The following is a 24,337-nucleotide window of genomic DNA, read 5'->3' on the forward strand; positions in this document are numbered from 1 at the left end:
GGCAGCACCGTTAGGGGCAATCAATTTTACCGGTTGTTGGCTTTAGGCAAATAGCATGAGGGTCCTGATTCTTTCCTACATGCAGTCGTGGGGTGGCATTCCATGTGCTGCCACATAGAAGTTGTACCTGGCTTTTAACCCAAATCCAACCTACTTTATGATCACAGATGCTGCATACATATCATGTTTTGTACTGTATGCAGTTGCCACCGAGACAGAAAAAAAGGCAGCGGGTATGTGTTTGTAGCAGTGTGCTGCTTGACTGCTGTTGAGTGGCGCTGCTGTCTTAGTGTACCAATTGAGAGCCTGGGCCTTCTTGAATGCTACTCTGCCAACTAGCTAATGGTGTACCTCTTGGTGTACCCTGAGCCTTCCCCTTTGCCTCTGGAACAACAAGTTGTTCTGATGCTGGCTTGGTGGAACAAACACATTTAAGTGCCCTGGTGAACATGAAACCTACAATGTCATCAGTAGTCAGGGATGAATGTTTCCTTTTCAAGGCTCTCTTCTTCCAGTGGCATGTTTTTCATGTTGCTTTGTAAGAAGATTCCCCTGCCTGGCTCTCTTGATGCTTTTGGACTTAGCAACTCCTACAATTTCAAACGCATCCTTCCAAAGTTTGACTGTCCTCCCACTCCTCAATGAGATCCTCTGATTACAACGGCTGGGAGTCCGGGGGAGTTTCCTCTGCCCCGTCTCCTGTCGTGTCTTGGCCCCAGTTATTGTCAGGTACCATCCTCCCACACTGAAAGTACCTAACATAACTGGGGACTGATATCATGAGGATCTTCACCACCCTGTCAAGGTCTTTTGAGTATATTCTGCACTTTGGCATTATGTGATCTATATCCACAGAGCCATGATTAAGGGTGAGTATGTCCGAAGCATGTCAGCCTTTTAAATAAATTTCTATAAAGCCTCTTTGATTTTACGAGAGCTGGAGACTTCTTTTTCTACAACATAATGGAATAGAATGAGACTTTATTTATGTTTTCTGATTTCTCTGGAAATGTTATAATCATGGTGCACTAGTGCCACATTATATAATAAAGTTATTAAGAAACTTGCACAGTGCTTGCAATATTTAGGGTTTATTCTCTTCCAAGCATTATTACATACAGAACATAAATATGGTTTAGTAATATAACTAAGATGTAAAAGAGACTTGATAGTTAACACAGATTGTACGATTATTACAAGGCGTTGTTTCACAATGGTAGTCTCAGAAAAGGAAAAACATTTATGAATAAACATAATTCTGTCTTAGTTTAATGCTAACACAAATTTTAGCCAAAATGATCCTATGTTCCAGGAGAGATTTAGCAAACACTCTTAGACCTACTTCCATCTTCTACAGCATTTTGAGCCTGTGAGCTAATTTATATCCTAGTGTCTATAAGTCATGTGATGGTGTTATTGTTAACACAAAAACTGGAATATATATTTGAATTGTTATCAGTACATTTTACTGGCTGTACCTTAATGCTATAATATCTATATTTCAAATACATTTGTGCCCCACCCATGCTTTTCACCATAATCTGTATTATCACTCCACGTCCACATTACTTGACCTCATTATTTATACTAAATATTATGCTTTAAAACCATTTAAATGACCATTGATTTATGTCCTACGAGAGTAGACCAGCCATTCTGGCATTAGGGCAGACCTTAATGCTCATGGTTGAAAGTAGCCCTAGCTTTTAATGTTGAATACAGCAGTAATAATGGATAAAGGGGTTTGCCTCATAAAGACAATCCTTCTCTATATTAGAACAACTACATGTCAGAGAGGGCTTTACTTTACAAGGCTCATTTAAAAGCCACATTGCAAAGCCACTCAAAGAGAAGCTTCTCATCTTTTTCCTCTGGTGGATAAAGGCCCCTATGTATTTTTTGATGGCCATAATGGCTTATAAACATTTAACCGCCTGCCTAGTATCCTGAAGCTCTCCCTTATACTACCCAAAGAGCTCTTAGACAAGGTATGGATTCCAGCAAACCTTTAAAGGGTTTGTAAGTTAAGTTTTACATTGTAAGATGAGGCCTCCATGCACTGAGCTCATTTTATCCAGCACTTTCCACAATGTTTAATCAGATTAAGATTTCAGAAATTTAACATCCAAAGTTTAGACTTTTTGTTATGTTCCTTAAACCTTTAATTTTTGGAGTATGGCAGGGCAGATTATCCCTACAGTATACAACAATGCATGCTACAGTTTCTATTGATAGAAAACCTTCTAACATAAACTCATACTGCTGTTTATAAAGTTTTAAAATACAAAATTTCTTTGTGCTATGCATGGAGGACTTGTACCTGATACACTTCTTGACAAAATACAAACCAAATTGAGAATAGTATTGAATGAATCATTAAAAAAAATCATTAAAGAAAAATCACCACTAAGTTATGATTGAAAAGAGAAATATATAAATCTATATGTGGGTCTGCTTACATCATAGCTTCTTAAGTACCACTATATATGATTACATCTTTTTTCCAAATCTTTTCGATGTTATTTAAAAAACAAAAACACATTCTTTTCTAGATTACAACAGATCATTAGAACAATAGTTCCCTATTTCTTGATAGAAAATGTCCATCACCCATCAATATTATTGGCAATTAACTGACTGTATTGGTGGTATTGTTGACAGAAACAAATGTGCGCATATACAAAACAAACTGTATAATGGCATGACAGCCTGACTGTTAGTTTATACATCCAGATGTACCATAAGGCTATGTTCACACCAAATTTTTTCTGCTCTGTTTAAAATGACGTCCGTTATTTTGAGTAAAAATAACGGACGCTTATTTAGCTGTCTAGCCTTCCCTTAGTGCAATGACTGGTGTTGTACATTTTAGTTAGAGGTTACTAATTGACACTTTGGTTGCGGCTTAATAAAAAGTCCATTGAGTTTAATAGTAAAACGGAGAAAGAAGGTGACAAAAGAAAACTGTGTGTGAACAACTAATAAAAAGTTCGCTGTTTCCAAAGACGTCCGAAAATTGGACGTTTGTCTTCCTATTGACTTCAATGCATTGCCATTGCAGTCAGTTAAATCGCGGCAAAACGGACGGTTTTTTTAAAATATCAAAATCGGTCACCTTTTCTCAATTTTTGACATTGTGTAAACATTAGCCTATCATGTTTTTCAACATTAACCTAAAAAATACACATGAATGGGCTCAGCACAAAGGGAATCTGTATGTTGCAATTTACATCTCATACTCTAATGCTCTTAGAACAAGGAGACACCTGATATATTTGATATATCTCTTTGCCTCTATATCATTGAAATATGCTTTTAATACCTGGTGCAAAGCATCAAAGAGGCATTTCCAAGCCCAGATGAGAGTGCTGTAACACAACCGTGCACCCCCTCCATCCCATTCTTGCTTGGGTTTCCAATGGATGTACAATGCAGCTGAAAGGTTTTGCTTTAATTTCATGGTTCAGTTCAGTAAAAGTTTGTGGTGCCCACATGTTAAAGACTCAGGCTATGTATACACACTGTTAAAATGACGGTCAATTTTATTAGATGAATGACATTTAAAGAAAAATAATGGCCATTATTTTCAAACAAAATCTGTTATTTTATGAAAACAGGTAATATTTGTATAATATTTTATCAAAAAGTTATTTTTCTTTAAATGAGGACCATTGCAATAAAAACGGGGGTGATATTTGATGGTTTGTAAACATAGCCTCAGGAGTACATGTATCAAAACATGTTTGTGTTCTTTTTTTGGCTAATACTGTTTTTGTGCACAGCTTATTTTCTAGTGCGACATTTATTAGGCAATTAGCTAGATTTCTCCAGTTTATCACGCATTCATCATTTATCAGTTTTTGTGCCAGGAACATTCATGGTTTCAGATTAGATCACATTTTTATCAGCTGATTTATTATTTACTTTTTTTTTTTGCTAAATGTGTAATTTTTAGCAGTAGTTTTTTTTAATAGTTTAGGCAAAAATGTGCAAAATAAATTGCTCAAGAATTATCAATTCAATTGCTATAAAATTTTGTGCAGCCCATAAGGTACCACCTACTCAAAAAAAAGGAAGCATGTGATACATGCCCACCTCAATGTTAATCTTAAAATCTGGCCATCTGAAAGCAACCTATATTTATATTAAACCTCTAATGGACAGTTTTTGCTTTTTTGCTTTTGATTCTTTCTCACTATCTAAAAACCATTTAAGAACCAATTAAAAGTTTTTTATTTTTATATCAAAGAGGGCTTGTTTTTTTGTGGGACTAGTTGTAGTTTTTAAGACCATGTCAGGGGTAGGGAACCCTGGCTGTCCAACTGTTGCAAATCTACAACTCCCATCATTCCTGGAAGCTTTAGCTGTCCAGGCATGATGGGAGTTGTAGTTTTGGAACAGCTGGAGAGCCAAGGTTTCCTACCCCGGGCTATGTTTACAAGCAGTATATTTGCTGTTGAACAGTTGCAGAAAATGTTCAATGTTTCTGCACTACAACAAATCATTGTGCTTAAAATTAGTTGCAAATCTGTTAGAGATCAGTTGCAGAAAATTTAGAGGATATGACTATGTTCCCACTTCAGAAACATAGTCGGGGAAAGCGGCCATCTCTCTATATAGGTGGCAGCTAAATATGATCATGATCATTATTAGTGGCCGTGTATATAAGAGACAACTGTCTTTGTCTGATATGTTCCAACTGGGAACATTGCCTTAGAATGTACCCTAATAGCACCTTTTCTTTAACCTTATAATTTAATAAGGTATAGGGGGAAAAAATAAAGAGAGAGAAAGAGAAAGCTGACACGACAACTGTGGTTATCTGTGGTTGGTACAATTACAGAAATATCAACTTTAGTTTTTGCTCTGCTTAACTATTAAAAAAAAAATCTTTTATGAACCCTTTATGCTGGTTTCACACATGTCCATTTTACTGCCACTGCTGTTTTTGTACCAAAACTAGAAGTGGATCAAAACAGGACAATTACTCCCTATATTTTCCATAATTTGAATCCATTCTGGCTTTGGCACAAAACTGCAGTAAGCTGGGTTCACACAACTTTTTTTTCATCAATTTTTGCAAAAAAACAGATGAAAAATGGATGAAAAAAAATGCATTTGTGTGCATCCCTTTGATCTGTTTTTTCTATGATTTCCATTATTTAAAAAAATAAATAAAAAATGGATCAAAACACCTTTTTAACGTACACAAGAAATAAGGTCAGCTGCCTTTTTGTGTAAGTTAAAATAAAAAAAAGATGCATTTTGATCCCTTTTTTAAGTTAATGTAAAAATGGATCAAAACGGATAAACACAAATGCATTGATTTTTCCATCAGTTTTTATTTGTTTTCTGTTTCCTTGCAAAAATGTATGATAAAAAACATAGTGTGATAAATGTGACTTTTTGTTTTGTTTTCCTCTATGCCCTTTAGGATATTAGATGATCAAAAATGGGCAATTTTTGCATTTATGCCCCCATTCATCAAGCTACATTAGGTTAATATACCTTTTTTTTTTCCTTTTACTCAAAAAATAGCATAGTAGTCAGTTTTGTTATTTTATCCAAATATACCCCACACAGAAAGGTATGCTGCTTGGCATATTTTTATACAGGAGAACCTTTGGGTGCCACTTTTTTTGTGATGTTTGACTACAGACTTATTAGTTGAGAAAGGCTATGTTCACACGGTTTTTTTTTTTCAGCTCTGTTTAAAATGACGTCTATTTAGCTGTCCGGCCTCCCCTTAGTGCAATGATAGCTGTTGGTACATTAGTCTAGTTTGGGGTTACCAATTGCACTTTGGGTGTGGCTTAATTAAAAAGTCCATTGAATTTAATAGTAAAAACGGAGAAAGAACAGGGACAAAAGAAAACTGTGTGTGAACAACTAATTTAAAAAATCCGCTACTTGCAAAAGACATCCGAAAATAATAATCATGTTCATTATTTTGATGTCCATGGTAAAAACGTCTGTTATTCAATGCATTGTGTGCATTGGACGTCCGTCTTCCATTGACTTAAATGCATTGCCACTGCAGTCAGTTAAATTGCGGCAAAAACTGGCGTTTTTTAAGCATAAAAACTCGTCCGCCTTTTCTCTATTTTTGACTTTGTGTGAACATAGCCAAACAGTAAAAGAGTACCATAGGTATACTATTTATCTGTTTCTTTCAACAACAATAACAATACTAGAAGTAGAAGCAGAAATTGATGCACTGTGGAAAGATTGGTTTTGATTAAAAAAATAATATAAATACACATCTTAAAATAACAGCAGTAAGTAAAATGTTGATGGTGGTGTTGTTGTTATTAATATTATTATTAGGGCTGTTGTTATTATAATATACAATTCTATCATATTTAGTTGTAAGAAGTTTTACTTTGCATGAATTTACAACAACATAAAAATCCCAATATCTGCATTTTCTCACTGGTTAAACTGGTTAAACTGGTTTTAAGGCTATGTTCACACTATGTAAAAACAACATCCATATTTCATAGCAACGGCCAATGTTATGAAATACCACTGTTGTTTTTTCATAGTTTGAACATAGCTTAAAGGGGTATTTCAATGGAAAAAAAAAAACATGTTATCAAAATAACTGGTGCTAAAAAGTTATACAGGTTTGTAAATTACCTCTATTTTTAAACTCCATACTCTATTATGACATTAAAAGTATAATCCTAAAAACAAATAAAATGTTGTACCTGAAATCAGTCCCTAAAACTTGACTGTTAAAAACAACACATTTTTTAAAGACTATAATTGTGCGCAAACAACACTTCAAACTACAATCCAGAACTTTGATGGATGATTCAGTATGACAGGTATGATACATTAAATGTTTCAGTCTAATTGACCATTCACAGGACATATTATGGATATATCTTCTCTCTCACAACATGTTCCCAATGGTTATATGTTACTCTTGTCTTTTTTTAATGTGTTTCTTATAAAATATTCCACCCAAGGCACGAATGAATAGGGGACAGAACGTGGCTCTTATAAAATAAAAAAAACAAAAAAGCATGGCGCTATCATTCTCTTGACTTATGAGCCATAAATATAAACTAAAAAAGTGAAATTGTTATTTTCCCCACTTTCCATTACTTAGTTTTCGCTGTTTTTATTATTTTAAACATCATTTTATGAAAATTATAAAAGTTATATAATTTTACAATTTTATCCGTAACAATTCAGTGTAACTCATGAAAATATGAAAAGAAAAAAAAAAATCCTGGGCTTTGCAAAATTATTTTAAAATACTTAAATTTGCAAAAGCTAAACAGGTGGAAAGAAATACATTATTTTAAATTTAACAACAAAAAAAAAAAAGATAAAAGGGGAAAAAAAGGAAAAAAAATATTAATTTTATGCTTCCCCAAACCAAACAATTGTGTTGCCTCTTACAACCTCAGTAATCTCACAATTTAATTTGTTAAGTCGTCCATCTAGAATAAACAGTGATTCCTTAGAGGGTGTCATTAAGTACTGTCCAAGAGGCCACTCTCGATGATAATTCGATTTTTTGAGCTCCATGCCCATTGTTCTAGTTTCATTGGTTCTTTAAGGCTTCTTTATCATTTCCACTTTTCCAGATGAGAGCTCTACAAAAAGAACATCAGTTTGTGTACTGGAGCTTGCATAGACATTGTACTGGTGAAGCTTCTATGAAGATGATTGAAAGGCCACATCAGATATATGCAAATTGGTATGGATGACAAATAAATCCTGGATTTCTCCTTGAATTGTATTAGTTGTACACTCATGATTCCTTTTATATCATCAATGCTGACAAGGTAGTGGACCATCAGGAGAGACATAAGGAGTGCCAGTAACATCTTTGTTGTATCCAATAACAGCATCAGTTACGCCATCAACTATTACTTGAGGAAGAATTGCTCCAGTTGTATCAGGCTTACAATGGATAAAGTAATATCCACCGAGGTGGGTGTAAGCAACAAGATTGAGGGATGCAATTATAGTCTTTTAAGCTTATTGTCTTGATATAAGACATTGTCTCCAAATCAATTTTCAGAAGAGCTTGCTCATCTTTATGAAGGATGAACCCGAACCTAAAAGAAAAAAATAAGGTAGCTTGAAGGATGAGCTGAATTCTTAACTTTTAGAATACACTTAACTATATTACATATTTTATTACATAAACAGCCTGAATAACTTGTGTTCAATACTAATGATTTTATCATATATCTAGTAACGCAAATTTTAAGAGATCTTTTAAGTGACTGTTTAAGCTCCTTTGGGTGAAGTTTCCTTGTGTACATCAATATTTACAGCAGACAGTAAATATGATTTCCAGTAGATGTTTCTTTCGGTGATAAAAAGTACAGATTGATGTAAATTTGCACTGGAAAGCATGCTGGAAGCAAAACTATTAATACCTGAAGTCTAAATGTTTTTCATCACTACAATAGAATGACAGTTTACCAGTAATGGATTTTCTCTTTTTGAGATGTTCTACAGAGGTTTTCCTATGCATACTTGTGCACTTACTTTGCCATAACACATCTGTTCTTTATTTTGTGAAACTAACATAAAAACAATGACATTAACACCATTGATAGGTCAAAGGAAAAGCACTTATTATTGTGTGGCAAAGGCATCTAAGAAAGAGGTGGAATGGCATTAGGCACCAAACCAACAGTCAGTATCTGAAGTTTATGTGCAAAAAGCAGAACAAATTAAAAGTGTTAAAATCTGAGATACTTAAAAAAGGATCATATTGTGATGGCTAGAAAATGGCTAATAGCATCACTAAAAGAGTAGGCCTTGGGGTGCTCCTAGTATGCAGTTATTAGTACCTACTAAAAGTAGGCCAAGAAACTTGAACTGAGAAATGGTTAATTAGAGTCCAACACTCATTAATTCACTTTGGGAGAAAAGGCTAGCCTGTATGGTCTGATTGGACAGAAAAGCTATCCAAAATTTTTAAGAAAATGAATTCTGGCTAAGACGGAAAGGTTGTAATGACAAAAAATAATTAATCTTTAAAAACTTCTAATAGTAGCATTATACAATCACTTCACAAATGGCACCCAAGTGTGGTGCAACATATATACAGGTATGAGCAGGATACAATTTCAATTGTCTGTGCAGATGGGGCTATGGATATAAAAGGGTAAAAGACAAAGAAAAGTATCTTAGGCAACCATTATTATACATCACGTTACCCTATGGATAAAATTACCCTATATCTCACCCTATTTCTTAACATGCCCTGCCTATCATAGCAAGATTGCTGCCCTAATAAGAGTGATCCTGTGGTTGTACCTCCTGCAGGCCCTGATGACTCCCTATTTGATCAGTAACTTAACTCTTGCACTCAGATTGGTGCCTGCGGAGTCAACAGAGAGTAGGTAAAAACTGTAAATCTATGTATTCAGAAAAACTCCAATATTAGTTCCTCCAGTAAATAGCTCCAACGCATTTCACTGAGTAGGCACATACCACAAAGATTCTCAGGGAGCTTTAATCAAATTATTATATGAACCATGTGGGATTCTAGATTCCATACTACCCACCCATGCTGTAATGTGCCATCTTTAGAAGCGACTACAGATGAGCGAACCTCGAGCATGCTCGAGTCGATCCGAACCCAAACTTTTGGCATTTGATTAGCGGTGGCTGCTGAACTTGGATAAAGCCCGAAGGCTATGTGGAAGTCATGGATATAGTCATTGGCTGTATCCATGTTTCCAGACAACCTTAGAGCTTTATCCAAGTTCTGCAGCCCCCGCTAATCAAATACCGAACGTTCGGGTTCGGATCGACTCGAATCCAAAACCCGGTTCACTCATCTCTAGAAGCGACTACAGAAAATAGTTAATAAACAACTTGGTAAAAATATGCATGATATTTAAGTCACAGTGCGATACATCAGATGTACTGATTTGGGAATTAGAGAATATAATCAAAATACCCAGATGTAACACTTGATTCAGATGCATTCAGATAAGCATAATTAATAACTTCCTCCCCATTAAGAGTATGCATTTGTATATTATGGCAAACTGCAATATCATTCACTCAATACTAATCTAATGTAGTATGCACTCACCTAGTAGAGTTGTGCAAGGATAGGCACAACTCTATGTAGCACATGTGAGGTAGGATGAGACACCGCAGCTCCTGCCAGGGGTACGTCAAGGAAGGCGTACCAATCACAATCTTGAAAACGGGCCCGACGGGCTCCTGGACCATAGAATTCTGGCTTTGTATGGGCGCAGATGCTCAGTGAAACCACACTATAAAGTGGTTTATTCCAAACTGTAAGTGATACATCTCATGACACTTTACTCCATTATTTATTATGCACTATCTGGGACAAACCAGCCAATATGGAGTATGTATATGTAATATGACCCGGTCAAGCCTCTCCGACCCGGAAGTCATTTGATGTGATGTAATGCGACGTGCTATCTAAACTGCCTATTCTTGCCAATACTGTTGACTTTAAAAGGCCCCCCCTGGAATTGGTGGCCGAAATGTGTTGTGTATCCATAATAAACCTCTTAAATGGAATAAACCACTTTATAGTGTGGTTTCACTGAGCATCTGCGCCCATACAAAGCTAGGATTCTATGGTCAAGGAGCCCGTCGGGGCCCGTTTTCAAGATTGTACTGTGTAATGGCATCTTTCATTCTACTATAACATGCATGATGGAACCCCAAAATTATTATTTATGAAGATATAAATTGGTGAAATCATTAAAAAAAAAGAATGCAATACGGTAACGTTTGGGGGATTCCTGTGTCTAAATAATGCACTAAGGTAAAAGTGACATAATACCATTATTCTATAGGTCAGTCCAAACACAACCATATGCAGGTTTACACAGATTTTCTAATGTTATATATATATTTTTTAATTAAATCCTTTTTTTTTTTTGCCATTAATCATTAATAAAATAGGCATATTGTGACGCTTATAACGGTTTTATTTTTCACCTACGGGGCTGTATGTGGTGTAATTTTTTCCGCCATGATCTCTAGTTTTCATTAATACTATATGGCTATGTTCACACAATGTCAAAAATATTAAAAAGGCGTCCCATTTTCATATTTAAAATAAAGTCTGTTTTTGCCGAGATTTAACTGACTGCAATGCAATGCATTGAAGTCAATGGTGAGATAGACGTGCAATGCATACAGCATTTTGAATAACGGACGTTTTTGCCGCGGGCGTCAAAATAAGGAACATGATCATTGTTTTCGGGCGTCTTTTGCAAACAGCGGACGTTTTTTATTTGTAGTTCACACACAGTTTTCCTTCTGTCACCATTCTGTCTCCGTTTTTACTATTAAATTCAATGGACTTTTCAATTAAGACACACCCAGAGTTCAATTAGTAACCCCAAACTAGAATAATGTACAAACACCTGTCAGTGCACTAAGGGGAGGTCAGGCTGCTAAATAAGTCCGTTATTTTAGACTCAAAATGATGGACGTCATTTTAAACAGAGATGAAAAGACGTTGTGTGAACATAGCCTTTTTGTGAAGATCGGACCATTTGATCACTTTTTTTTAATATATAATGTAACCAAAAATCGATAACCCTGGCACTCTTTTCATTTATGCCGTTCACCATTAGTGATGACGCTTATTATATTTTAATAGATCGGACAATTACGCACGCTACGGTATATTACATGTTTATTTATTTATATAATGGGAAAGGGGGTGATTTGAACTTTAATTGGGGGAGGGGCTTTGGGGAAGTGTAATTATGTTTTTTACTTTTTTTTCACACATTTTGAGTCCCTTTAGGGGACTTGTACATTCATTTGTTTGATTTCATATACTGATCATTGCTATGCCTTATGCTGCGTTTACACAGAACGATTATCGTTAGAATTTTCGCATAAACGATTGCATTTGAGCGATAATCGTACCGTGAAAACACAGCAAACGATCAATCGACGAGTGAGAAATCATTCATTTTGATCTTTCAGGCCAGGTTCAGACTATGTAACTGTGCGCTGTATTTGCGGCTGTAATTGTGCGGCGGTATTTTGGTGGTTCATGCGTACGCTGGAAAGTATAGGATATACGACTGCACAGTGCACACTATGTATGAATCTACGGCCCGATCGTAAACGGACCCGTAAAAAATGAACAAGACCATTGTTTGCGGATGGACATGCGGCTGTGGAACGACAGGCGGTCCGTACGGAGTACTTCAAAAATAGCAGGCAATGATGCCGAATGCCGATGCCTCTAATAGTTAAAATATTAAATTAATAAAACACATTTTCGTTGGTCAATAATTTAATTCTAACGAATCCTTCATTTGGCAATTAAATATACTGTTAAAATAAATAGATATATAAATAAATGTATATTTATATATATATTTATTTTTGACAGTATATTTAATTGCACAATGATGGATTCGTTAGAATTAAATTATTGACCAACGAAACTGAATTTATTCATGGAAAATGTGTTTATTAATTAAATATTAATTAGTACAGGAAGCTCCATAAGCCGTTAATTCATATGCCGGCAATAGAGCTTTCTGTACTAATCATCACTTTACTTTAATGAAACATCAAATGTTTCTTCTAATTATGTTATCACAATAGCATTATTAGAAGAAACATTTAGAATATTATGTGCGCTCAGCTGATTGGCTGATCGGCTCAGCGCACATATAATGAGCCGGTCCGCAGTACAGTGACTTCATTGTGCTGCGGACCAGCGAAGAGACAACATCGGGGTAGTGAGTATAGAGCTCTCCCCACCCCCTCCCCTGCACTGCACCCCTCCCAGCAAGGAAGGGGGGTCAGTTAACCCCTTCCTTGCTGGGATGGGTGCAGTCTGACATCAGTCTGGCCCCCAAGGGGTTAAGGGGGATGCAATACATCCTCCCTTAACCCCTTGGGGGCCAGACTGTAAGCAGCGATCTGTAAAGATGCTGCATACTGTAAGGTGCACAACACCGCTCACAATGATGGGTGTTGTGCTCCTGTTTGTGTGTTTTTTGTGTGTTTCTCCCTTTTTGTTTTTCAGATATCGGTATCCTGTGGATTACGTCAGATTACGTGGACTACGTCGATGACCAGCGTTTTTTTAATGTTTTTTTTTTTATAAAATGGTCAATGAGGGGTGTGGGGGTGTTTTTATTTGAATAAAAAATTGTGTTTTTTTTTTTTTAAAATAAATAAATAATTAAAAAGAAAAGCATAGGGTCCCCCCTATTTTTATAACCAGCCGGGTTAAAACCAAACGACAGCAGCCTGGTAACACCAGGGTGGGAAGAGCCATTGGTTTAGGCCCTCCCCAGCCTAAATCTTACCAGCCTGCTGCCGCCCGGTCCAGGAGCGCCAATTTTGACGCTCCGGGACCACTGGCACCCGGCTCTTCCCAGTACCCCTGGTGGCATTGGGTACTGGGGTAATAATAGGGGGTTAGTGTTAGCCATTTTATACCGGCTAACACTAGGCCCCAACTTAGTAATGGATTCCGTCTATTAGACGGCTTCCACTACTAAGTCTATAAAGTAAAGAAATAAAGACAAGACACAAGTTAAAAAAAATTTTTATTCAAATAAAAACACCCCCACACCCCTCATTGACCATTTTATAAAAAAAAACATTAAAAAAACGCTGGTCATCGACGTAGTCCACAGAATCTGACGTAATCCACAGGATACCGATATCTGAAAAACAAAAAGGAGAAACACACAAAAAACACACAAACAGGAGCACAACACCCATCATTGTGAGCGGTGGTGTGCACCTTACAGTATGCAGCATCTTTACAGATCGCTGCTTACAGTCTGGCCCCCAAGGGTTAAGGGAGGATGTATTGCATCCCCCTTAACCCCTTGGGGCCAGACTGATGTCAGACTGCACCCATCCCAGCAAGGAAGGGGTTAACTGACCCCCCTTCCTTGCTGGGAGGGGTGCAGTGCTGGGGAGGGGGTGGGGAGAGCTTTATATTCACCCCGATGTGTCCTCTTTGCTGGATTAGTTTAAATTTAATTAGTGAACAACGAAAGGCACTTTATTACAACGAAAATGTGTTTTATTATTTTAATAGATTAACCATGAGAGACATCGGCATACTGCAGAGGATCGCAAACCCCGGTAATAGCAATTCATGTAAACTGTTTCCCTGCTTTCCCAGATGCATCCAGAGATGTTTGCATCACTTTCTTAACCCCTTAGTGACCGCCGATACGGCTTTTTACGGCGGTCACTAAGGGTCCTTATTCTGCTGCCATCAGCTTTTTACGGCGATGGCAGAGAATAAGGCTACGGGGCAGCTGAGGGGTTGGGGCAGTGTGTGGGGTCCGTCCTGCCCCCCCCCCTTACCGACGATCGCCGCTATTAACCTTATAGCGGCGGCCGTCGGTAAAGGAGATTACCGGTGCTGCCGCCGCCTTTCATCTCCCCCCGCCGTGAATCTACGGCGGGGGGAGATGAAATAAGTGTCCCCCAGACCTCAGATCAGCCCCCCCTAGTAGGGCGATCACTAACCCCCCTCCTCCGGCGGCCATCATTTCCAATATGGCCGCCGCCATAGCTGTGAACCGACTAATGTCGGTTCACAGCGATGGAAAAGTTAAAATGAATGAAAGCCCCATGCTCTCCACCACCGGAGGTAGCGGAGAGCATGGGGCAGTCATCGGGGACCCCCCTGTTGGGTCCCGGTACAAGCGATCAGCGGTATATACTATATACTGCTGATCGCTTGTACCATGTGCATCCAGGCACTTTTTATCCCCTGTCACCATGAATGATTGTGACAGGGATAAAAAGTGATGTCCCCCCCACCCTCCAAGTCGCCCCCCACCCCCCCTTTCACCCCCGTCCCCCAGTCACCCCCCTTCCCCATATACTCACCTGCTCCTGGAGCTCCTTCCTCCTCGACGTCCTGGCTGGTTATGAAGTGCGCATGCGCTTTACAACCAGCCAACTCTGAAAATTTAAAGTGACAGAGACCAATTTGGTCTCTGTCACTGAACTATGATTACTGAGATAGAAAATATCACAGTAATCATAGTAATACAGTGAAATGAATATGTAAAGTACAAAAAGTGACAAACATACATAAAAATAAAACACACTTTTTATTATAGTAATAATTGCAGTTTACTCCCAAATTACCCCTAACCCCTCCCCAGATTACCCGTAACCACCGCACGTTGCCCGTAACCACCGCACGTTGGCCGTAACCACCGCACATTGCCCTTAACCACCACACGTTGCCCATAACCACCGCACTTTGCCCGTAACCACCACAAATTGCCAGTGACCCACTCCCGATTGCCCGTAACCACCCCAAATTACATGTACCCACCCAGATTACCTATAAGCACTTCAGTTTATCAGTAACAATCCCAGATTGTCTGTAACCCTTCCCGGTTGCACATAACCCCCCCAGGTTCCCCGTACTCATGCCAGATTACATGTAACCCCCCCCAGATTGCACGTAACCACCGCGCGTTGCCTCTGACCACACCACGATGCCTCTGACCACGCCACGATGCCTCTGACCACCGCACGTCACCTCTGACCACCGCACGTCGCCTCTGACCACTGCACGTCGCCTCTGACCACCGCACGTTGCCTCTGACCACCACACGTCGCCTCTGACCACGCCACGGCGCCTCTGACCACCCCAAATTGCCAATGACCCCCTCCAGATTGCGGTGCCCATGCCAGATTACAGGTATCCACCCAGATTGCCTATAAGAACTTCAGTTTATCCGTAACCACCCCACCTTGCCCGTAACCACCCCACGTTGCCCGTAACCACCCCAGATTGTCAGTAAGCACTGCAGGTTGCCCGTAACCACCCCCCGTTGCCCGTAACCACCCCAGATTGTCTGTAAGCACTGCAGGTTGCCCGTAACCACCCCACGTTGCCCGTAACCACCCCAGATTGTCTGTAAGCACTGCAGGTTGCCGTAACCACCCCACGTTGCCTGTATCCACCCCAGATTGTCTGTAAGCACTGCAGGTTACTTGTAACCACCCCACGTTTGCCGTAACCATCCCAGATTGTCTGTAAGCACAGCAGATTGCCCATAACCAGCCCACGTTGCCTGTAACCAGCCCACGTTGCCTGTAACCAGCCCACGTTGCCTGTAACCACCCCAGGTTGCCGTAACCACAGCAGGTTGCCTGTGACCACCCCATGTTGTCCGTAACCACCCCAGATTACCTGTAACCACCTCAGGTTGCCCATAACCACCCCTGGTTGCCCGTAACCACCCCACATTACCTGTAATCTCTTTTTTTTTTTTTTTTTTTTTTTTTAGTAACTGCGCTATTCTAATAACCATTACTAGCTGCGGTTTTGCTCCTGTAAATTGGCGCTCCTTCCCTTCTGAGCCCTGCTGTGTGCCCATACAGTGGTTTTATGCCCACATATGGGGTACCGTTGTACTCAGGAGAACCTGCGTTACAGATTTTGGGGTACGTTTTCTCTCCTGTTCCTCGACAAATTGAGAAATTTTAAACTAAACCAACATATTATTGGAAAAATTCGAGTTTTTCATTTTTACTGGCCAATTTTGAATACTTTCCTCTAATACCTGTGGGGTAAAAATGGTCACCACACCCCAAGATGAATTCTTTGAGGGGTGCACTTTCCAAAATGGGGTGACTTTTGGGGGAATCTATTCTGCTGACACTACAGGGGCTCTGCAAACGCACCTGGCGCTCAGAAACTTCTTAAGAAAAATCTGCACTGAAAATGCTAATTGGCGCTTTTTCCCTTCTGAGCCCGGCTGTGTGCCCATGCAGTGGTTTATGCCCACATATGGGGTACCGTTCTACTCAGGAGAACCTGCTTTACATATATTGGGGTGACATTTCTCTCCTGTTCCTCGAGAAATTGAGAGATTTCAAACTAAAGGAACATATTATTGGAAAAAATCGAGTTTTTCACTTTTACTGTCTACTTTTGAATACTTTCCTCAAATACCTGTGGGGTCAAAATGCTCACCACACCCCAAAATAAATTCTTTGAGGGGTGCACTTTCAAAAATGGGGTGACTTATTGGGAGATTTTACTCTGCGGACACTACAGGGGCTCTGCAAACGCACCTGGCGCTCGGAAACTTCTTTAGCAAAATCTGCATTGAAAAAGCTAATTGGCGCTCCTTTCCTTCTGAGCCCTCCTGTGTGCCCATGCAGTGGTTTATGCCCACATATGAGGTACCTTTTCACTTAGAAGAACCTGCATTACAAATTTTGGGGTACTTTTTTCCTCTTGTTCCTCATAAAATTGAGAAATTTCAAACTAAAAGAACATAATATTGGAAAAATTTGAGTTTTTCATTTTTACTGTCTACTTTTGAATACTTTCCTCTAATACCTGTGGGGTCAAAATGGTCACCACACACCAAGATGAATACTTTGAGGGGTGCACTTTCCAAAATGGAGTGACTTATGGCGAGATTTTACTCCGCTGGCACTACAGGGGCTCTGCAAACGCACCTGGCGCTCGGAAACTTCTGCAGCAAAATCTGCATTGAAAAAGCTAATTGGCGCTCCTTCCCTTCTGAGCCCTCCTGTGTGCCCATGCAGTGGTTATGCCCACATATGGGGTACCATTGTACTCAGGAGAACCTGCGTTACAAATTTTGGGGTACTTTTTTCCTCTTGTTTCTCGTGAAATTGAGAAATTTCAAACTAAACGAACATATTATTGGAAGAATTCGAGTTTTTCATTTTTACTGTCTTCTTTTGAATACTTTCCTGTAATACCTGTGGGGTTAAAATGGTCACCACACACCAAGATGAATTCTTTGAGGGGTGTACTTTCCAAAATGGGGTGACTTATGGGGGGTTTTCTCTCTGCTGACACTACAGGGGCACTGCAAACGCACCTGGCGCTCAGAAACTTCTTCAGCAAATTTGCATTGGAAAAGCTAATTGGCGCTCCCTTCCTTCTGAGCCCTGCTGTGTGTCCATACAGTGGTTTACGCCCACATATGGGGTACCGTTGTACTCAAGAGAACCTGCATTACAAATTTTGGGGTGCTTTTTGTCTCATATTCCTTTTGAAAATGAGAAACTTTAATATAAACGTATATATTATTGGAAAATTTAAATTTTCCATTTTTTTACTGCCTAATTGTGAATACTTTCCTCCAGCCCCTGTAGGGTTAAAATGCTCATTATACCCCTAGATTAATTCTTTAAGGTGTTTAGTTTCCAAAATGGGGTCACTTATGGGGGTTTTCAGGATACCAGACTTCTAAATCCATTTAAAAAAGAACTGGTCCCTAAAAAATCAGTTTCACGAAAATGTGATAATTTGCTGATAAATTTCTAAGCCCCATAACACCCTAAAAAAGTAAATATGTTTACCAAATTATGCCAGAATAAAGAAGACATATTGGTAATGTGACTTAGTAACTAATTTATGTGCTACGACTTTCTTTTTTTAGAAGCAGAGAATTTCAAGTTCATAAAAATGCAAATTTTTTTAATTTTTCATGATATTTTGATGTTTTTCACAAAAAACACACAAAGTAGTGACCAAATTTTGCCACTAACATAAAGTGCCATATGTCACGAAAAAACTATCTCAGAATCGCTAGCATACGTTAAAGCATCACTGAGCTATAAGAGCATAAAGTGAGACAGGTCAGATTTTGAAAAATTAGCCTGGTCATTAAGGCCCAAACTAGCTGCAGCACGAAGGGTTAAGATTTTATTTGTTATTTTTAGTTGAACCAGATTTCCAAGTAAATGACCGTATGTTTTGAGCCGCATGTCTATTTTTTCCACGGCCGGAGTTTCATCCGCACATTTACAGCCGCATAAAAAATACAGCCGCACAGTTACATAGTGTGAACCTAGCCCCCACATGTTCTTAAATCGTCGTTCGCTGAAAATTTGCAGATCGTATCATGTAAACAGTCTTTCACCGATTTACCCTATGTAAAAGATGGGCTTAAGCGATCTTAAAAACAATCGCAATAACAATTTTTCTTACGATTTTTAAAACGATTTTTCTAACGATTTATTCGTCTAAACACTGATCTTTATCAAAACCAAACCGTTGCTTCAAAACCGTTAAACGATCGATTGGGCGAATTATCGCTCCATGTAAACGTGCTGCTCCTTGAGCCTGCCTGTGCAGGTTCAGTAAGCATATTGCCGATCGGACCGCACGGAGGCAGGTGAGAGACCTCCAACGATCCGTTACAACGATCGTTAAGTAACAGGGGACTCCCCCTGTCACTTACACTTAAACGCTGCTGTCGCTGTCATTAACGGTGTCAATAACGATTGCTGCAGCCTGTCATTAACGGTGAGAGCCCGGCTGCTCACTGCAGCCGGCCCCTCCTCCTATGAAGCGTGCTCTACTCCGGAGTGCCCTTCATAGGTCAGGGCGTACAGGTACACCCACGGTCAACTGGGGACAGACTTCCAGGTTGTATCTGTATGCCCTAGGTCGTCTAGGGGTTAAGGACTACGCCAATTTTAATTTTAGTGTTGTCGTATTTTTTGCCTTGTTGGGAAAAAAAAGAGCCATAACACTCTACTTTTCATTGGTAACATAGTCATGTAGATGTGACATTTTCATTGATCTATTTATTTTTTTCCCTCATATTTATTGTAACAAAAATCATTATTTCTGACGCTTTTTGCTTTTTTTTTTTTAATTTACGCAGTTCACTGTACAGTAACATATTTGTTAAATTTTATTAGATCAGACAATTATGCACGCTACAATATATAATATGTTTATTTATTTATTTTTAGGTGTTTTAAATAAAATAAGACACGGACAATGAAATCGTATCCTGCTCATTTATATTTTGCACACACTTGGGTGTCTTTTGTAAAGTAGTTTTATAATGCTACGATTAAAAGTTAGGTTGTAACTGGGATTTTTTTGTCATTCCGATTTGTCTTTAATTGTATGAGTCTATGATCGTGGCAGTGATAATTAGGCTATAGGTAACGGCATCATTGGTCACCACGATTTATGTAAGACAGAACATGCAGTGGCTTTATTAAAGTATGTAAAACAGAAACTGGTATGAACTGCCCATAGCAACCAATAGTTTTCTACTCAGGGAAAGTATAGGTTAAGTTGTGATTGGTTGCTATGGACATTTTACACCAGTTTCTATTTTGCATAAATTAAATTAGTCCGAATTTTACAGTTAACTGTGTATGGGATTGCCTAGTCGCAGACCATTTAAAATGTACTGTAGATGCTGACCTCTATCAACTACCAAACACATGCACAATGATAAGACTGGATTTATTTATTTTTTTAATATCACATGCATGGTCAGATGCAAGCACATTGCTCACCTGGAGAAGAAAATAGCGCAAGGATTCACCATTAGAAGAAGACATGTCTTTGGAGAAAGTGTGATGGTCTGCTGGGGAAACCTGAGTTCCGACATTATTGTAATGTAGCTATAACCTGGCATGTACCACCTACCTAAACATTGATGTACACTACACTACAAAAATTTCTAAGGAATGGTTTGAGAACAAGAGAAATATTTCAAGGTGTTGATTTGGCCACCAAATTTCCCAGTTCTAAATCTGATCAAAGTTTGCACTACTTACACACTAAGGTAGGGCGAGGCCTGTAAGGGGCGGGGCCTTTATGCCCTCACTCATGTACTACATTTCAGACCAGAAATTTGCGTAAAATATATCAGAAATGAAAAATAGACCAACAAAACACAACAATCACTGAGCTCTGGGAGATCAGTAAAAAAAATAAAAAATCCAATAGAGTACTCATTTAAGAGTCTCCAGTAATTGCCCTCTTCAAAATTTGAATATGCAAAGAAGGGGTCCGTGGTGCCTCAGTTGCGTGTCTCAAAACACAGGAATAGCCAGATATCCCTCTCTCCAGAGAAGGAAGCCTGTTGCCAAGGGGTGCCTCCTAGTGGGGAGGACATCAAACCACCCTGATACGTAGCCCCTAAGGTCCTTACTCTGTTGCGAGCTATGAGACCTAAATAGGGAAACACCAGGGTGACCCCCTTTAAGTCAAAGTCTAACTCTGTTGCCAGTGTAACAACATAAGAAAAGGGTTACCAAGGCTAGGCATCCATCCACAGACAGCTGTGTTGGGGTATTTACCCCTCGTCAGTGTGGAACAGTATCTATCTATCTATCTATCTATCTATCTATCTACCTAGCTATTGGCCTATCTATAGGCATAATAGACTTACGGGTTGAATCTTTTTCAGTACTCATATGGAAAACTGTAGAATTTAAAGAGGGGAGACTTTTTGTTCTTTAAACTTGTTTAGACTAATTTTTAGACTAATTCAGCAGCTAAACAGAGGTCATTTGATATATGTCATAAAAATAGTTTAATAGTTTTCTAAACCAGTGAGTTACAGCAATATAATATGGTATTAATGTCTCAGAAAAACAATTTAAATATGTAAAACATACAGAATGATGGGGAAATCAACAAAAGAAGCAGGACTAATCTAATAATCACTATAGTAAAAAACAGTGGGAGAGACAAGGTAAAAGTTTTGGTCTGAAAGTATTCAGTTGAGAGTAGATGGGTTATAAGACATTTATTTATAAAGTGTACATAATAACTTTCCTCCACAGCAGTCTGCTATTCAATGTCTAATCGATCACATGATTTTTTTAGCAGGATGAAAAACTATAACTATTTTAAATATATTAGGTTCAACTTTGTGTGGCAATTTTTTTCTGTTCTACCTGTCTTTTAAGTATAGAATATTTCATACCTGATATGATTGATAATCAGTGTTGTGCTTGGTATGAAGAAGTCATCGACTCTGTCAAAATGCTTTCCGACTGGCTGAGTATGTATGGTATGATGAGAAACACTTCCACTTGCTTGGGTAATGACCTAAGAACAAAAAAAAATAATAAAAATAAATATATATATATATATATATATATATATATATATATATATATATACATAATCTTTAGAAAATAACAAGCCAGCACTAAATGTTTACATAAAAGTATAGCATTCAAAAGAATAATTACAAAATTAAAGGGATATTATATAATATATAATATATTCATATTATAATATTATATTATTATTATTATATATAATAAATATATTCAAATCAACTGGTGCCAGAAAGCTATACAAATTCAAATACTTCCAGTATCAATAAGATCTTGTATACCTTTGACTATAGGGGTTATGTATCATTGAGTTTCTCCTTTTTTTGGTTGGCTAATAATACATGGCTGCAAAATTTGTAATGCTGTGTGCAATTGTTACCAAGCAGATTTAGCTAATTTTCCATGTTTTTACCACATTTGCCTCTTTTTTTTTGCTAGAAGGGGGCATGATTTGTGATTTGTCAAAGTTTATGTGCAATTTATGATGGGTGAATAGTTTATTTTTGTACAAAGAATTGAGTAACAGTATTCCATTGCCACTGGCAGTTAGCTTTTAGTTTACTGTGTGTGAATCTTGGACACTCTCCCCAAACCTTTGATACCATTTTGAAGACATGTCCAGTCTCTGGGTCTGTCTGTCTCCTTGAGACAGTATTCATTGTAAAATCTTGTTTGATTCTAGCAGCATGGTGTGGTGGGTATCACTAGGCGGTGGGTATCACTTGGCGGTGCCTAGAGCATCCGTGCTGTAGGCGTGCGGCACCTCACTCCCCCCATTTTTTCTCTTCTTATAGGTGCTGTAGATCAATAGTGTCTTAAATAATCCAAATGGAGCCTTTGTAGTGCTAGAGTGTTGTAACGACCAAACAGTTCTGGATGTATCAAACCGTTCTGAATGGGCTGGATCTACATCATTGGCTGAAAATTCAGCCATGGGGGGAAGCATAAAAGGAATACAGGCAGGAAGATATACACTAATGGCCTACAACACGGATGCTCTAGGCCCCACCTCATTGACACCCTACCTTGCTGCAAGCAAAAATAAAGTTCAATTTATCAAGTATTGTATCGTCTATAATTCCGGATGCTTTCCAGATTTTAGGGAATCCAGGAAAAAAAAGGACACTTGTTTCTTTATTCCCAAACAAAACAGGTTACAAGACGATCAGACAAACAAACAAGACGATCAGGCAACAGCTGTTTTACATGTATTGTTCTCTTCTTGGGGGCTGTGAAGCACAATAAATATGAAACAGCTGTTGACTGATGGTCTGATCTGTTCCATGCAACTTGTTTTGTCTAGAAATAAGGGAACAAGTGTTTTGCTATATTTGGCGAGTACCATGTCTGTTCATCTGAATTGCTCACATTGTATCGGTTGTACTTGACATGGAGTTTTTTCGTGTGGCCGGATGGAATCCCGGCTGGAGCGTATACTAAGTGTATACGCCCCGGCCGGGATTCCATGCATTCCCATACAACGTATGTGTTGTATAAATCACGACCGTTATTGCAAATTGCAACAACGGTCGTGATTTATACAACACATACGTTGTGTGAACATGGCCATAGACTGTATCCATGTTTTCCCTGCTATTCCATGCCTGCATTCAACTTCTTCAGCCACCAGTATTCAACTGCTAAAAGATCAGACTCAAGCATGCTCAAATTGCACTCATCTCTAGTATGTACATGTTAAAAGGTAATATGATGGATAATAATAATAAACACAATTTTACAAGTTGTTGCTAAAAATACCAAATTAGCATGTTTAAAATTTAGTAAACAATCTTCGCAAAGGTCTTAATACAATTTTGATATTTATTTTTTATTATGTCTACACTGAGAAACTTCTAGGGATTGAAACACAAAGGATAGATAGATAGATAGATAGATAGATAGATAGATAGATAGATAGATTATAGTGATATGTTTTTCTCACATACTGTATACTGCTATTTCTACCTAACAACTGCAAATTGATTATGTGAACACACAAGTAGCTTTTGTCTTGTTACAAAATAAAATAAGAAAAAGTCAGCCCTTTGTTTAGCTAATGTTTAATGCATAGTAAATACACTCTACACATGCTGATGCATTAAGTATGCCCAGTAAATGTTTCCCATGGGTGCAATAGCCTTTGCTAAATCTGTACAGTATCTATTATGTGACTCACAATATGGTCCTTCTTTATGTTGCATTTTTTTATTAGATTTTTATTACTGGAACACTAGTGAACTAGTATAATGCCATTGTAAGCACATTATTGATCTGTCTGTTGAAATGTGGAAAAATTAAAGTAAGATAAAGTGAAGGACTTTTGAGTATAGAATGTCTGATGTGAACTTCTTTCTTTTAAGCGATTAATGTCAGCCTTACATGGGCTTTACAGACAGTATGGTGGTCCATCAGTTAGCAGGGTTGCCTTACAAAACCAATATCCTGAGTTTAAATCCAA

At 38.3% G+C, this 24,337-nt stretch overlaps 1 pseudogene; it reads right to left on the reverse strand.

The window, feature by feature from the left end:
• Window positions 1–7,374: 7,374 nt before the first annotated feature.
• LOC138775043 (follistatin-related protein 5-like) overlaps window positions 7,375–24,337 on the reverse strand; it is a 34,114-nt pseudogene continuing 17,151 nt past the window's right edge.

The sequence above is a fragment of the Dendropsophus ebraccatus genome, unplaced genomic scaffold (assembly GCF_027789765.1).
Source record: "Dendropsophus ebraccatus isolate aDenEbr1 unplaced genomic scaffold, aDenEbr1.pat pat_scaffold_1262_ctg1, whole genome shotgun sequence".
Taxonomy (NCBI): Eukaryota; Metazoa; Chordata; class Amphibia; order Anura; family Hylidae; genus Dendropsophus; species Dendropsophus ebraccatus.